The sequence below is a fragment of the Mustela nigripes genome, chromosome 4, assembly GCF_022355385.1.
Source record: "Mustela nigripes isolate SB6536 chromosome 4, MUSNIG.SB6536, whole genome shotgun sequence".
NCBI classification, from domain to species: domain Eukaryota; kingdom Metazoa; phylum Chordata; class Mammalia; order Carnivora; family Mustelidae; genus Mustela; species Mustela nigripes.
This window is the reverse complement of record NC_081560.1, coordinates 140,859,082-140,872,515: the sequence shown is the minus strand read 5'-3', so window position 1 is coordinate 140,872,515 and position 13,434 is coordinate 140,859,082.

The window sequence follows — 13,434 nt, the reverse complement described above, 5'->3', positions numbered from 1 at the left end:
CACACACGTGTGTGTATATATATACATATATGTATACATATATACATGTATATACACACATATGTATTGTGTATGTACATATATACATATGTATATATGTGTATATGTATGCATGTATATATGCATGTATATGTATATATGTGTGTATGTGTATATGTACATGTGTATATGCATATACATGCATACATGTGTGTATGTATACATACATGTATGTGCAAACATATATATGCATGTGTGTATACATGTATATACACACATGTATATATGTGTATGTATATGCACATATGTGTATATGTGTGTGTACATGTGTGTGTGTATATATGTATATATGGATATATATCCAAAGTCTGGTCACATTATTTACATTTCTCCTACATGGAAAATATATTAACTCCCTCCCAAGACCTCCCCCATACCTTTGCAGCCTTTACAGCACCAGCAAGAGGCTTCTCAGGTATATTTCCTTAAGTACAGCAACTTCAGCACACTTCCTCTTGACTTAAAGACCTATGAACTAAAGAGACAAGCTGTCTGCCCCCCAACACATACATACATCTAACACACATGGGGTAGGATAGGTACAGGATAACTGCTAAAGATACCCCTGGTCAAAAAGGGGGAAATCGGGCATACACAGGAGTCCATAACAGTTCTGAAATCCAGCCAGGCAAATTTCAAAGGTTTCCTTATTAGGAGTCAGTCCTGTTACTGCCTGTACCAGATGAGGTCACATAGGGAGAGACAGCCTGAGATTCACAGTCTTTCTTTTCCTGCCCCAGCACACAATGTGAGGGGTACACCCCAACCCACACATCCATCCCCCCTCACATACACACAATCCTTGACCACTTTGTGGACTTACGGGTGTGTCACTAGCAGTTCAGTTCATGCTCAAGAGAAAGGACTCTGGGAAAGAAATCCATGCAGGCCCGGAGCAAGCTCAGGACTGTTCCAGTGGGAAAGACAAAGCTTCTGTATCCAGAGTCTGGTCCAGCTACGGAGAGGGTGATCATGTGGGCATGTTTCTTTGGCCCTGCAGACTCCTCAACCCATAAGAATAGGCAGAGTCTGAGAAGGTTTTGAGTGGGGCCCTCTAAAGTAGGAGGCCCATGGGGTGCCTGGGTGGCTCAGTGGGTTAAGCCTCTGCCTTCAGCTCAGGTCATGATCTCAGGGTCCTGGGATCGAGCCCCGCATCATTGGGCTCTCTGCTCAGTGGGGAACCTGCTTCCTCCCCCAACCTGCCCATTTGTGATCTCTGTCTGTTAAAAAAAAAAGGGGGGGGGCACCCCTCTCAACCCTATGTCCAGCCCTTGAGTGCAAGAGGGCATGGGAGAATGAGCAGGCTTCCCTCTGGGAAGATGGAACATCTGTGGGTAAATGTCCTTTTTTTGCTAAGGTGAGAAGAGTGAAAGCATTCAGCAGCGAAGCTGAAGACTTAGGGTAGTTTATTTACATTAGAACAAGGTTCTAGAGGGCATCAAGGGAGAGGGTAGCAAAGAGGCCAGCAGTGAGAGGACAAAACAGAAAGAAGGAAGCACAGCTAGTACCAGGGTGAAAACTAAGGAGGGTAAAAGTGAATAGAGGAACTTAAAATATTTGGGGGAATTAGGGCCCATTGCTGGAGGTGAGGGGCATGCTGGGAGTAACGGGGCTCAGGAAAGTCAAGCCAATACCTGTGAAAAATCCCTGAAATTGTGCATAAAGGACAGTGTGTCTGGTTTTGTGCACACAACTTTGGGCTATTATTCTCAGGTATACCAAAGCATGAAAATCACTGATCTAGACTGCCTGTTAAAGCCCAGCAGTGACTAGGGGAAGGAGAAGCATTCTAAAGCTCTCCAGATCACATGCATATGCTTTTAACCACCATTCCCATTGCCTCCCCATGGTCAAAGCCTTGCCCACTGAGGAAAATTAATCATTTTTGCAGAAAATTCAAAGACTCCACTGCTTTGGACCATCCTTGTCATAGTGCATTAACAGAGATAGTTGGCTTCAAACATTTCCCTGGTAAATTTATAGTAGGGGTATGAACTTCCAGTGAAGGGAGAGGAGACCTGGCTTCTCCACAGACTTGTCACTGGGTCACTGCTGAGAATGTCTCATGACTCAGATCTCACGGCTGCCTGCATCCACTGTGTGTTTGCCCTGTATCTCTTGGGCTGGTGTGGGAGGCAGTGGAAGGAGGGTGAAGAGTTCTGAAGCCTGGGAAAGTCACAAGGACAGCTTGGCTGGCAGCCACCTGGACACTCAGTACAGAGGGAAGCTGGTGAGGAAGCCAGAGGCACAATAGGCCATTATTTCTGGCCGTAGGAGGTTGGTCAGTTTGCTACTGGGTGACCCACCATTCCTCCCACCAGTTGAGTTCTCCTAGACTCTTGGTTGGAAATAGCAATCATATTTCAAGAGATTTACAGGGGACATCCTGAGGCTCATTATGGCTGTGAGTACTCAGGGATTAACTTTGAGGACCACCCTCTTGCTCCAGTCATCACTACACATCACCACCAGATACCACAACTGAATGCATGACTCCCCTCTTCAGAACCCCTCCATAAAGCCACCAATGCACCGGGTTAAACAGGCTACAGCCCTCCCAAGTATGGCTAACCTAACTTTCTAAACAAGCACGGAGTTTTCAGAGGTTTTTTTTGGCCACTATTTATCCAGCGCAGTAACAGAATTACATACATAGAAAGAACTATAGAATTTACATATACAGGAAGAACTCTGTGATCAAACAGATTTGGGAGCTGTTGGATTAATGAACCCATTCTTCAGGTGGGACTTCTCAGAGCTTCAAATTAATGTGCATGATAAGAAAGGAGAATGTAATATGTTCCCAGTCTAGTTTTCTCAAAAAGTATCTCAAGAGACTAGTGGTTCTATAGAAAGCGTTCTGTCTCAACTGTCATTCTCAGCCTAGCTATTCCCAAAATTTAACCAATTCTTCTAAGCCTCTCATGGCAGCCATGAAAACGCCCTATTCAGATCTGCTGTGTGCAGAGCACAGCAGACTCGCCCTTCTGGATCCAGTAACGTCACACAGGTTCTGCCCAGCTGGTGAAGCAGGGATCCTCATACAGATCCATCCCTGTACAACATGGGACTCCTGGCTTCAGGATGTCCTTTTGGCCTGGCTCAAACTTTCTGGGAACAGTGTTGTCATCTGTGATGCTTCCTACCCACTCTTCTTTCCTGTGTTGAAATCCAAAGCTTCTGTTTTTTCTCCTTTGTCTGTCATCAGGCATAACCCTCAATGGATCTCTTGCACATTTAATTCTACCCCAGGAGCTGCTGCTCAGGAGATGTAGACAAGCCCACCTACCTCAAATGTGTTTCCAGAAACTTCCCAGGTTCAGCTCCTCCTTGGAAGCTCACTTCACTGTTACGGCATCTGCCTTTGTGATCTGCAGAAGGAGGTCTCCTGACACAGTAGTGTAGCTCACAGAAGACACTCTTGGAGATGTTGACCCAGGTCTGAATCCCAGCTCTGTACTTACTAGCAGTATAACCTTAAGGAAATTCCTTGACAGGCTATAAATGGGGGGGATGATACCACTATTTTACAAGGTTTGCAAGGATCAAATAGAACATTATATTTAAAGCACCAACATATAACAGGTGCTCAAAAATGGAATAATGATCGTTTACAGTCATTTTGTGTTTTTTTTTTCTACTTTCCCCTATCAAATTATAAGGACTTGAGGGTGGGCAGTGTGATTTGCATCTCTCACTCCCCCAAAGGACCTGAGATATAGGTGTTGTTCATAGTGGATCACCAAACAGCTGTTAAACGAAGTGGGAAGAAATGCAGAAGGAGAGGGGCATCTCAGAGAAGAGGGGCAGAAGAGCCAGTTGGGAGTGTCAGCCAATGATATAGGAAAGCAAACATGCAAAAGCAGAAATGTTTTTATATGTGCTTATATACACATATATGGTGCTATATATGTTTTAACATACATTTATATTTAAATATATAGAAGAACCATGATTTCAGAATTCACTGCTTAGAAAAGGGCTAGGAAGACTAAAGTTGTGCTCCCAGACCCGTTTGCAGAGGGTTGCACTCTAAGCCCTGTAAACGTAACCTGGAAGGGCAGGTTAGCCCTGAAATCTTCATACCTAAGCTCAGTGCGATTAGGAAAAAAATGGCAGGAATGCAAAGGAAGGACATTGCAAAGATGAATGAAAAACAGTGTGTCAATGAAGAGACACAATTGGAATATACAGAACCAGGGGTTTCCATCCAAGTTCAGAATATTGCCTTCTTGTTCAGTTCAGGGTATCAAGCCACCTTGGTTTTAGTTTGGCTTGGAGGGGGAACCACAGCCGTGGTGGCCCCCAGAATAATCTGCCGGGCTACTGGGGAAAGGAGAAAGGAGGAAGCTACTGGAATTCCTAGATCTTATGCCACATGCCCAGCTATGGCTCCACCTCTGAAGCTCAGGAAAGGACATAATCTGTCTCAGGAGCCCAACATTGCTTTCTGATGGGAGAGGAGGGCTTCATACTCACCTCAGCTTTCCCCAAAGCCTCCCATACTTCATTCTGTGTTGATTCCTTAAAACCCCAGCTCCAGGACATTTTTAGTAAAGTACAAAAATCATAGCTGGAAGAAATGTCTAAGGCCCTGTTTGTGGAGCACCACCCAGCATTAATCGCCTCTTTGCTTTCCCAAAAGACATGTGTTCATGTGTAGCAAGATCCTCTCCCCAGGTAACCACCTTCTGTTCTAACAGGATGACCTTTCATGACTGGCCTTTTATTTTCTTCATTTAAATCCCTTATGCCACAGGAAAGGTCTGTGGGTATATGTGTATACAAGTTGGCTTTCTATTACCTTTTTCTTTCCATCCTTCTTTCTTTTCTTTCTTTCTTTCTTTCTTTTTAGGACAAGGAGGAGGGGCAAGTGTCTGTTAAATGTCAGGGCTGTTGCTACAGCTCCCCTGCAACTAGTATGTCACCAAGCTCATTAAGCCTCAAATCTAGAGGCCAAAGTATATCAGGGACATCTCCTTTATCTCGTTCAAAACAGCATTAGGTTTCTCTGTGTTTCCAGTAATTTTATGAGACAAGCTACAAAGACACACCATTTGAATGAATCACTCTGCTCTTGATCTGTAATGCTAAGACTTCAAATATAGTTAATTCAAATTAACTAGGTCCCACTGATAAGTGTTGGCTTGACTGAATCATAAAGCATATTAAAAGAAATTCAGTTTTATTGCCTTCAGGAATCTAGTGGAACTATGCTAATAAATTGCTCCTCAGTAAAGATCTTCAGGGAAATCTGTTTTAATGAACAGACGAGAGTATTTTCTAATTTAGTCCATCAATCGTTTATATGGAAAGGGTTACTTGTCAAGTGTATAATGGTTACCTGAAATGCTTGGTCTTCTTTGTATCACAGTATTTAAGTTGAACAAACTCTGTTGATTAATGCTATAAAATAGAAGATCCAATTTGTTATTCCTTCAAAATTAGCAAAGTCCCAATTAATGCCGCCATGGCTCTGTTAGCCATGATATCAAGCTAGTGTTTTCATCACTCAGAAGGAACACTCAGCTTTTGCATGAGCTCACCCTCTAGCCCTGTGGACATCCCTATCCTTTCAGATTCTGTGATACACGTTCCTTCCTCCCATACTTCCTTCTGTGTTTATTAAGCAACTAGTGTGTGTCAGACACTGCAGTGGAGACTAATCTCAGTCTAGAAAGGGAGACAAACATGAATGAGTATTGTGAAGCGCTGTAGGCACAAGGACTGCTGTATCAACAAAGGACCATGGATTATGGAGTCAACTCACTCTGAGAGCATCAAGAAGGTTTCAGATCTAAACAGAGTCTTTAAAATGGAGGCCGTGTTTACGTTGGCTAGCTAGGAGGGAAAGGGCAGCACCTAAGGAAAGATGCCGAGGCATGATAGATCGTGGAATGTGCAACAAACTGCAAATAATATGGCAAGAAAAGTGCAACAGATGGATGTCAGAGGAGGAAATAGTAGGAGGAACGGTTACTTAACGAGGGAAGGCTAGAGAGGTCAGCAGAGGCCAGATCAAGGGGAGTATGGGCTGGCTGTCCTCAGTACATCACTTCTGGAGTATCACATCTGGAGTATATTTAGCATGATGGTGGCAAACTAGGGGGCAATGATGAAGTGAGAGGGTAAATCTGGTCCCTATACTCTACCTTGGCCACAGGCAAAAGTCTAAGATCACAAGTCTGTGATTTCTTAATAAAAAAAAATTCTGAAAGCCTATGTGTTGATCCATTTAATTCTAGGCAAAGCCAAGTAGGAATGCATCAGTGACTCACCAATGAGATTACATTTAAGATATACAGTCTCAGAGCCAACATGAGCCCTGTGAAAATAGACTTCAGGACAATACGGAACTGAATATTGGCCGAGGCGGCTGGAAAAACACATTCTGACCTCATAAAAAAGGCAGGCCTTTCGAAATATAGAAGACCAGTGGGAAGGAGGATTAGGAAAAAAAAAGTTAGGTATATGAGTTATTTATTGCAATCTAACAAGTACATTAAAACTTCGTAGTTTAAAATGGTTTATGTCTATGATTCTGCACGACTGGACAGTTCTCCTGATGTCTGTTGGGCTTACTCATGCAGCTGTCTCACCTAATGGGTCAGCTAGAGGCTGGGCTCAGCTGGGTAGTTGGATCTGCTGGGCCTCTCTCTCCTTACAAGATATTTCATGCCAAGTTCCTTTATGGCACAGCCTTTCGGGCCAGCATCCCAAGAGGGTGAAAACGGTATCCTCATGTCAGCACTTCCTCCGCATTTTATTAGTCAGCTCCTATAAAAGGGGTGGGGAAAAAGACTTTGCCTCTTGGTGGAAGGAGCGGTAAAGTCATATTACAAAAGAGTAGGAGTCTACCCCAGAGGGCTTGAGCCCTACTGCTAAAACATCTGTATGATGCGGGTGAATGCTGAAGGGCTGAAAAGCAGAGAGCGCCTTCCCCCATTTCCTGACCATGCAGAGACAGAACGCTGGAAAAGCTGAGTGGCCATGCCCAAACTTCAACCAAAGCCTTCAGTGAGTACAGCTTAGAGGGCCATCTAGCAGAAGCAGCTAATCAGGGGAAACATAAAGGCTATCAAGAGAACCCTGTATCAAAAGAGGGCATACTGTTTACCCTCACACCCTGACTCTCCCACAGAACTCAACTTTTAGAGAGGTTTGGTTCAGGTATGGTAATTCACCTAGTATGACCTTATACTCCAATAATACCTTTTCTCTTTCATATCTGGGCCTATTACCTCACTGTCTTCTTTCAAGCACCTTGTGAAGTCAGAACAGAACTCCTCTTCTTCTTTTAGAGATAAGGAAACTAGGACCTGGAGGGACTATTCCTCCAGTCCTCCAGAAGTTTGGCACAAGAGTCGGGCTTCTCATGATTCCCTCTCAGTTCTCTACCCTATGCCAGGGCATGTCCTTTTCCCTGATGCCTATTGAGGTCTCTCTCCCCAAAACCCCTCCCCCTCTATAATGAGGACCTCAGTCCTTCATGCCAGTTTGTGGACAGAGCAGTCACCCAGACAAGGGCAGCTACATCTCAGATACCTGACCCACAAAGGAACTCCTGGCTTAGAGTGGCAGGACTGTGCTAAAGGCTAGATTCTTCCCACTCCTGGCTACAACCTAATCTCCCCACTGTAGGAAGGCAGGGTTCTACTCTCTAGCTCTGGCCAATAAAAACTATTTCAAGGCTAGGTCTCTCACATCTTAGGGCCAACACACTTCTCATTATTTCAGATGTCTTTCCCCTAAGCATCCTCAGTGGTCACCTAGAACTCAGAATACTGTCAATTGCTTTGTGACTTGGTGTGTTAACTGCTCTTGAATATCATGACAGAATGGGGGTCAGTAGATCTAGTTCTGGCTACCAGAGAAACAAGAATTCAAGTTTGAATGGGGGAAGGATAAAATGGTCACTACTCATGGATGGATGAGATTGTCTATGACTATGCGCAAAATCCTAAGAAATCTACAAAAGAACCTCTAGAACTAATACAGTACATGAGTTTGTCAGGGTCACAGGATAAAACGTTAACAGCCAAAAGTCAATTGATTTCTGTACACTTGTAATGTACAACTGGAAACCAAAATTAAAAGATGGAATGAGAGAACAAAAAAAGCTAAGCGTGACGCTTATGGCAACTATTTTGTATAGAGCTTCATGGACAGGCTAAGAGGAAGGAGGACGGAACTAATGCAGGAACATTAATCTTTTTTTACAACTGTCTGGGAGGGAGGGAGGGAGGAACTAAAGCAGGAACACTTGCATTCTCACTCCACCCCATTCTGAAATGCCCTTAGGAGAGGGCACCTCAGATTGTTGAAAGGCTCTTCAGGGGATTCCTATCACCTCCAGAAAGAGAAACTGACTGGGAACATCAGCATCTAAAATCTTCTGCATCTAACCTGAGAACCTGTTAGAAACAGAGGAAGGGGGGAAGGGAAAGCCAGGTGATTCCGATGCACACACTATGTTCAAAACAGCAACTTTCAGACTTCATTCCGTGCCTGACCTAAGGCATCCAGGCTGTTCAGGTTTATAGCACCCTCTGCTGGTGCCCATCTGCAAAGGCCAACCTCTGAACCAAAAATAAGGCTCTCATAACTAATTTGCCAAACTGAATTTTTTATTCAAGTGAAGAGACGTTAAGAAAAATCCGGTTTCCTATTACATCCACTGATGCTTCATTCTACCACAGGATTTCTGAGATTATGGTGCATTCTCCTTTGGTTCTTCTGTGGCTTTCATTTCCTTGTGCATCTTTCCTTCTTCCAGACTTCTAATAAAGGACCCAGAAGAGTTTGATGAAATTTTCAGAGACAACTGTCTCCAAGGCCAGGCCAGTCACCCACGTAGGTCTTCTCTGCCTTAGCCTAAGGGCAGTGTCACTTTGGCTAAAATGGAGATGTCACTCTCATACACACAAACCCAAAATCTCTCAATGGCTTCCTATGACTTGAGGCAAAATCAATCTTCTTCACCAAGACCTTTGAGGCTTGCATGCTTAGAGCCCCGGCTACTTCTAAGTTCACTTCCAATCATTCTTCCCCTTGCTCACTCTTTTTTTATTTTAAGATTTTATTTATTTATTTGACAGAGATCACAAGTAGGCAGAGAGGCAGGCAGAGAGAGAGGGGGAAGCAGGCTCCCCGCTGAGCAGAGAGCCTCGATCCCAGGACCCTGGGATCATGACCTGAGCCGAAGGCAGAGGCTTAACCCACTGAGCCACCCAGGCACCCCCAGGCGCCCCCCACCCCCACCACCTTGCTCACTCTTAAGCTAAACTGGCCTCTTAATTGTTTGGAGAACATGCCAAGCCTATTATAGAGGTCAGTCTGTGCACTTACTTTTCCCTCAACCCCTAGATATCCACATGGTTCCTTTCCCATTCAAGCCTCTACTCTAATGTCTGAGTAGAAGGCCTTAAAAGTGCTGTCAGATAGCAAGTGCTCCCTATCACTCTCTATCCTTTTATCTGTTTCCGTGTGTGTCTGTGTGTGTGTGTGTGTGTGTGTGTGTGTGTGTGTGAGTGTGTGTTGTATTTGTGTATCCACTTTTGGCTACCAAGAACCAATTCCCACCAAGCAAAGATCATGGGGTAGGAAGGGGCACACATTAGTCACAGTTTTTTTTGTTTGTTTGTTTTTTGTTTTTTTAAAATTCACATAAGCAAGAGAGACAGAACACTATTGAAAAGAATAGGAAAATTCAGTAAGAGGGTGTCAGGAGCAGCTTGCACAGGATTTGGGCTTGAGTTAGGAGTTGCTGCAGAGGGTTCCAGGAAACAAGGAGGTGAGATGCTATTCTGGATTGAATGTTTTTAGAAAACTGGGACAATTCAGTATTTTAGTTACTCCTATTAATAGGGAGATGGGGTATCTGGTTATTTTTTGTGTTGAATATGTCTACCCAGCTTTGTTTATGAGTGAAGATGGTCCATCACAATCATGCAGAGCCCTCACCTGATGTGGTATTCTATAACACTGTCTATGTTCAGTAATGGAACACCACTGCCAGTTACTAGTTGACACCTGTCAGGGATGCTTTTCTTTTTCATATATTACTGTCTAGAAGGTGAGGTTCCTGAAGGCAAGGACTTTATTTCTTTTATCACTGAAGCACCAATGCTTAAATAGTGCCTGGTGGGGCGCCTGGGTGGCTCAGTGGTTTAAGCCTCTGCCTTCGGCTCAGGTCATGATCTCAGGTTCCTGGGATCAAGCCCGAATCGGACTCTGCTCAGCAGGCAGCCTGCTTACCCCTCTCTCTCTGCCTGCCTCTCTGCCTACTTGTGATCTCTGTCTGATAAATAAATTTAAAAAAATAGTGCCTGCCATATGATAGGTGCTCAATAAATGCTTGATAAATATTCTTTCAAAACATCTTCCATGCTTCAGGCCATACATATCTAAAATGGAGCCCTGTATCTGGGACAGGGTAAATTCAGATCCTTGGAATGTCTCATAGGCCATGGCAGAGCTGCTGGTGGGCAGGCAGGTATTAACATCCACCCTTTACAAAACTTGAAATGGAAAGCAACTGAGTTCTCCAGACTCTCCCTTAGACTGAACAGGACTTAGCTTCCTTTGGGTGCTTGGGAAGACAATTATCAACATCCTCACCCCCGCCCCTGACTCAGCAGTGGCAGGAGATGGTAAAGACAACACTATAAAAAGTGGGAGAGACCCTTCTCAATCTGTTAAATCATCTTTGTTTTTTTTTTTTTAAGATTTTATTTATTTATTTGACAGATTAAAAAAAAAAAAAAAAAAAGAACACCAACATATGACAAGGAGACCTGTGACCATGATAGACCAAGATAAAAACAAGGCTATCAATAATCATGTCTGAACACAGATTAAAAACATGAACATTACTAAACCACAAAACCCACTAAACGTCCTTCTATCCCAAGTGATTTCTGTTTCTTTACTAATTATAACATTAAGCCTCGATCTATTCCTTCTGTCTTAACATTTATTAAGGCACCCAATTATAAAATTGGTCCAGCATCCTGAAAATATCCAATCCAGAGCTTCCTTAAAACTTTCCTCCCAGGGCACCTGGGTGGCTCAGTGGGTTAAGCCGCTGCCTTCGGCTCAGGTCATGATCTCAGGGTCCTGGGATCGAGTCCCGCATCGGGCTCTCTGCTCAGCGGGGAGCCTGCTTCCCCCTCTCTCTCTCTCTCTGCCTCTCCAACTACTTGTGATTTCTCTCTGTCAAATAAATAAATAAAATCTAAAAAACAAAAACAAAAACAAAAAACTTTCCTCCCAACCACCTAATCCAAACACAATCCTGTAAGTCCTTTCCCAACACCCTCCAGCTGAGATGCTCTGTAATTTACCATGGTGTGCTTTCTCCCTCACTGCAATGAACAATAAATCTAACTTATTTAACTAACGTGTGTTCTTGGAGGGAAGGCATTGGTACATGTTAAGTGAAATAAATAAGGTGCAAAACCTTATCTATATATGCTACAATTTGTTTAAATAATATAAACAGAAATAGAAAAAATATGTATTTGTTTGAATATGCATGGAATGCTTCTGGGAAAACATACTATTTAAAAATGATAGTCACTTGGAAAAAGAACTAAAGACTGGGTACAGGAATGGGAAGAAAAGTTTTCAGTTTATATAGTCTGCTACCATGTTCATTAATTACTCACAATTAATAACTTTTTTAAAAAGATACTAAGAGTCATGGGTACCTGGGTGGCTCAGATGGTTTTCACCATGTTGGAGTCCCTCAAATCACATCACCTACACTGCCAACTGCTCTCCAGCTAGGCCTCCAAAACAGTCTTTGAGGAAAAACAGGATCAAATTTCAGATACACTGACAACTTATTGATGAAGGCTGATTAGTCTGTATTGAAAAACCATTAGGGGGCATCTGCCTTTGGCTCAGGTCATGATCCTGGGGTCATGGGATCGAGCCCCACATTGGGGTCCCTGCTTGTCAGGGAACCTGCTTCTCCCTCTCCCTCTGCCTGCTACTTCGCTTGTACACACTCTCTCTCAAATAAATAAATAAAATCTTAAAGAAAAGAAAAAGATAAACTATTACATACATGTGTTTTCTTTAGAGTGGGATCCAAGACCCTTAAGGCTAGAATATGAATGGTTCATGGTGGTTTCATACTTGTAGCTCTCCTAGGGGGCCCTTTAAGCTGAGAACATACAGCATTTAAATATCCATGCTGCTCTAACAGAGGCCTTACAGCTATCAAGTGGTCTTCTTCCAAGTTACTGCTGATGGTGGTAACTGAGCTCCTCTGAGGCATTCTCCCGCCCCAGCACTCTTCTCAAGTCTCTGACAGAGCTGTTCCCACTCCACATTATGCCTGGCAGCCCAGCACTTACCTTGGACAGGTAAGTGAACTGTTTGACCATAAAATAGACAATTTTGGATAAAGGGTATATTATATCCTACAGTCACATTACATAATCCAGTAGCACTTGGCAGGTCATTTTGGAATGTCTTGATCTTCCTTGGTTAGGTGTAGAGGCTTCCTACAAGCTGTGCCCAGGCGTGGGTTCCATGACCTACTGACTTAGCCTGTAGCCTTTCCTTCATCTCCCATTTGATCTTTTGTGTACTTTCCATCATCCTACCTCTCTCTTTTTGACTTACACTTGTGCCCTTTACTAACTCCTGATTTATAAAACTACTTATACGTGTCCTAACAATTTAGACCCTGGCAACAGGTATTCCAATGGTTGTATTAAAAACATATACCCTGTCAGAGGTGCCTGGATGGCTCAGTGGGTTAAAGCCTCTGCCTTCGCCTTGGGTCATGATCCCAGGGTCATGGGATTGAGCCCCGCATCAGGTTCTCTGCTCAGTGGGGAACCTGCTTCCTCCTCCTCTCTCTGCCTGCCTCTCTGCTTACTTGTGATCTCTGTCTTTCAAATAAATAAATAAATAAAATCTTAAAAACAACAACAACAAAAACAAAAAAACATATAACCTGTGAGCATGCCTGGGTGGCCCAGTCAGCTAAGAATCTGACTCTTGATTTCGGCTGAGCTCATGATCTCAGGGTTGTGAGATCAAGCCCCCTGTTGGACTCCTTGCTCAGCAGGAGTCTGCTTAAGAGTCTCTCTCTTTCCTTCTGCTCTTGCCCCAACTCCTACTCTCCCCCTCTCTCTCAAACAAATCTTAAAAAACAAACAAACAAAAAAACCCACATACCCTGACATCAGTTCTCTAACACATACACAAATCCAATTTTTTACATTAGTCTTCTAAAGCTTTCATCATGTTCTTATGAATTTTTTTCTTCAGGGAAGGCTCAGTTCAAGTTTTACATGCTTAGTAAATTCTGCATGGACCCTCAGTCCCCACTGAGCCCTTCCTCTCCCAAGCTACCATTAAATGAAGACAGTAAAA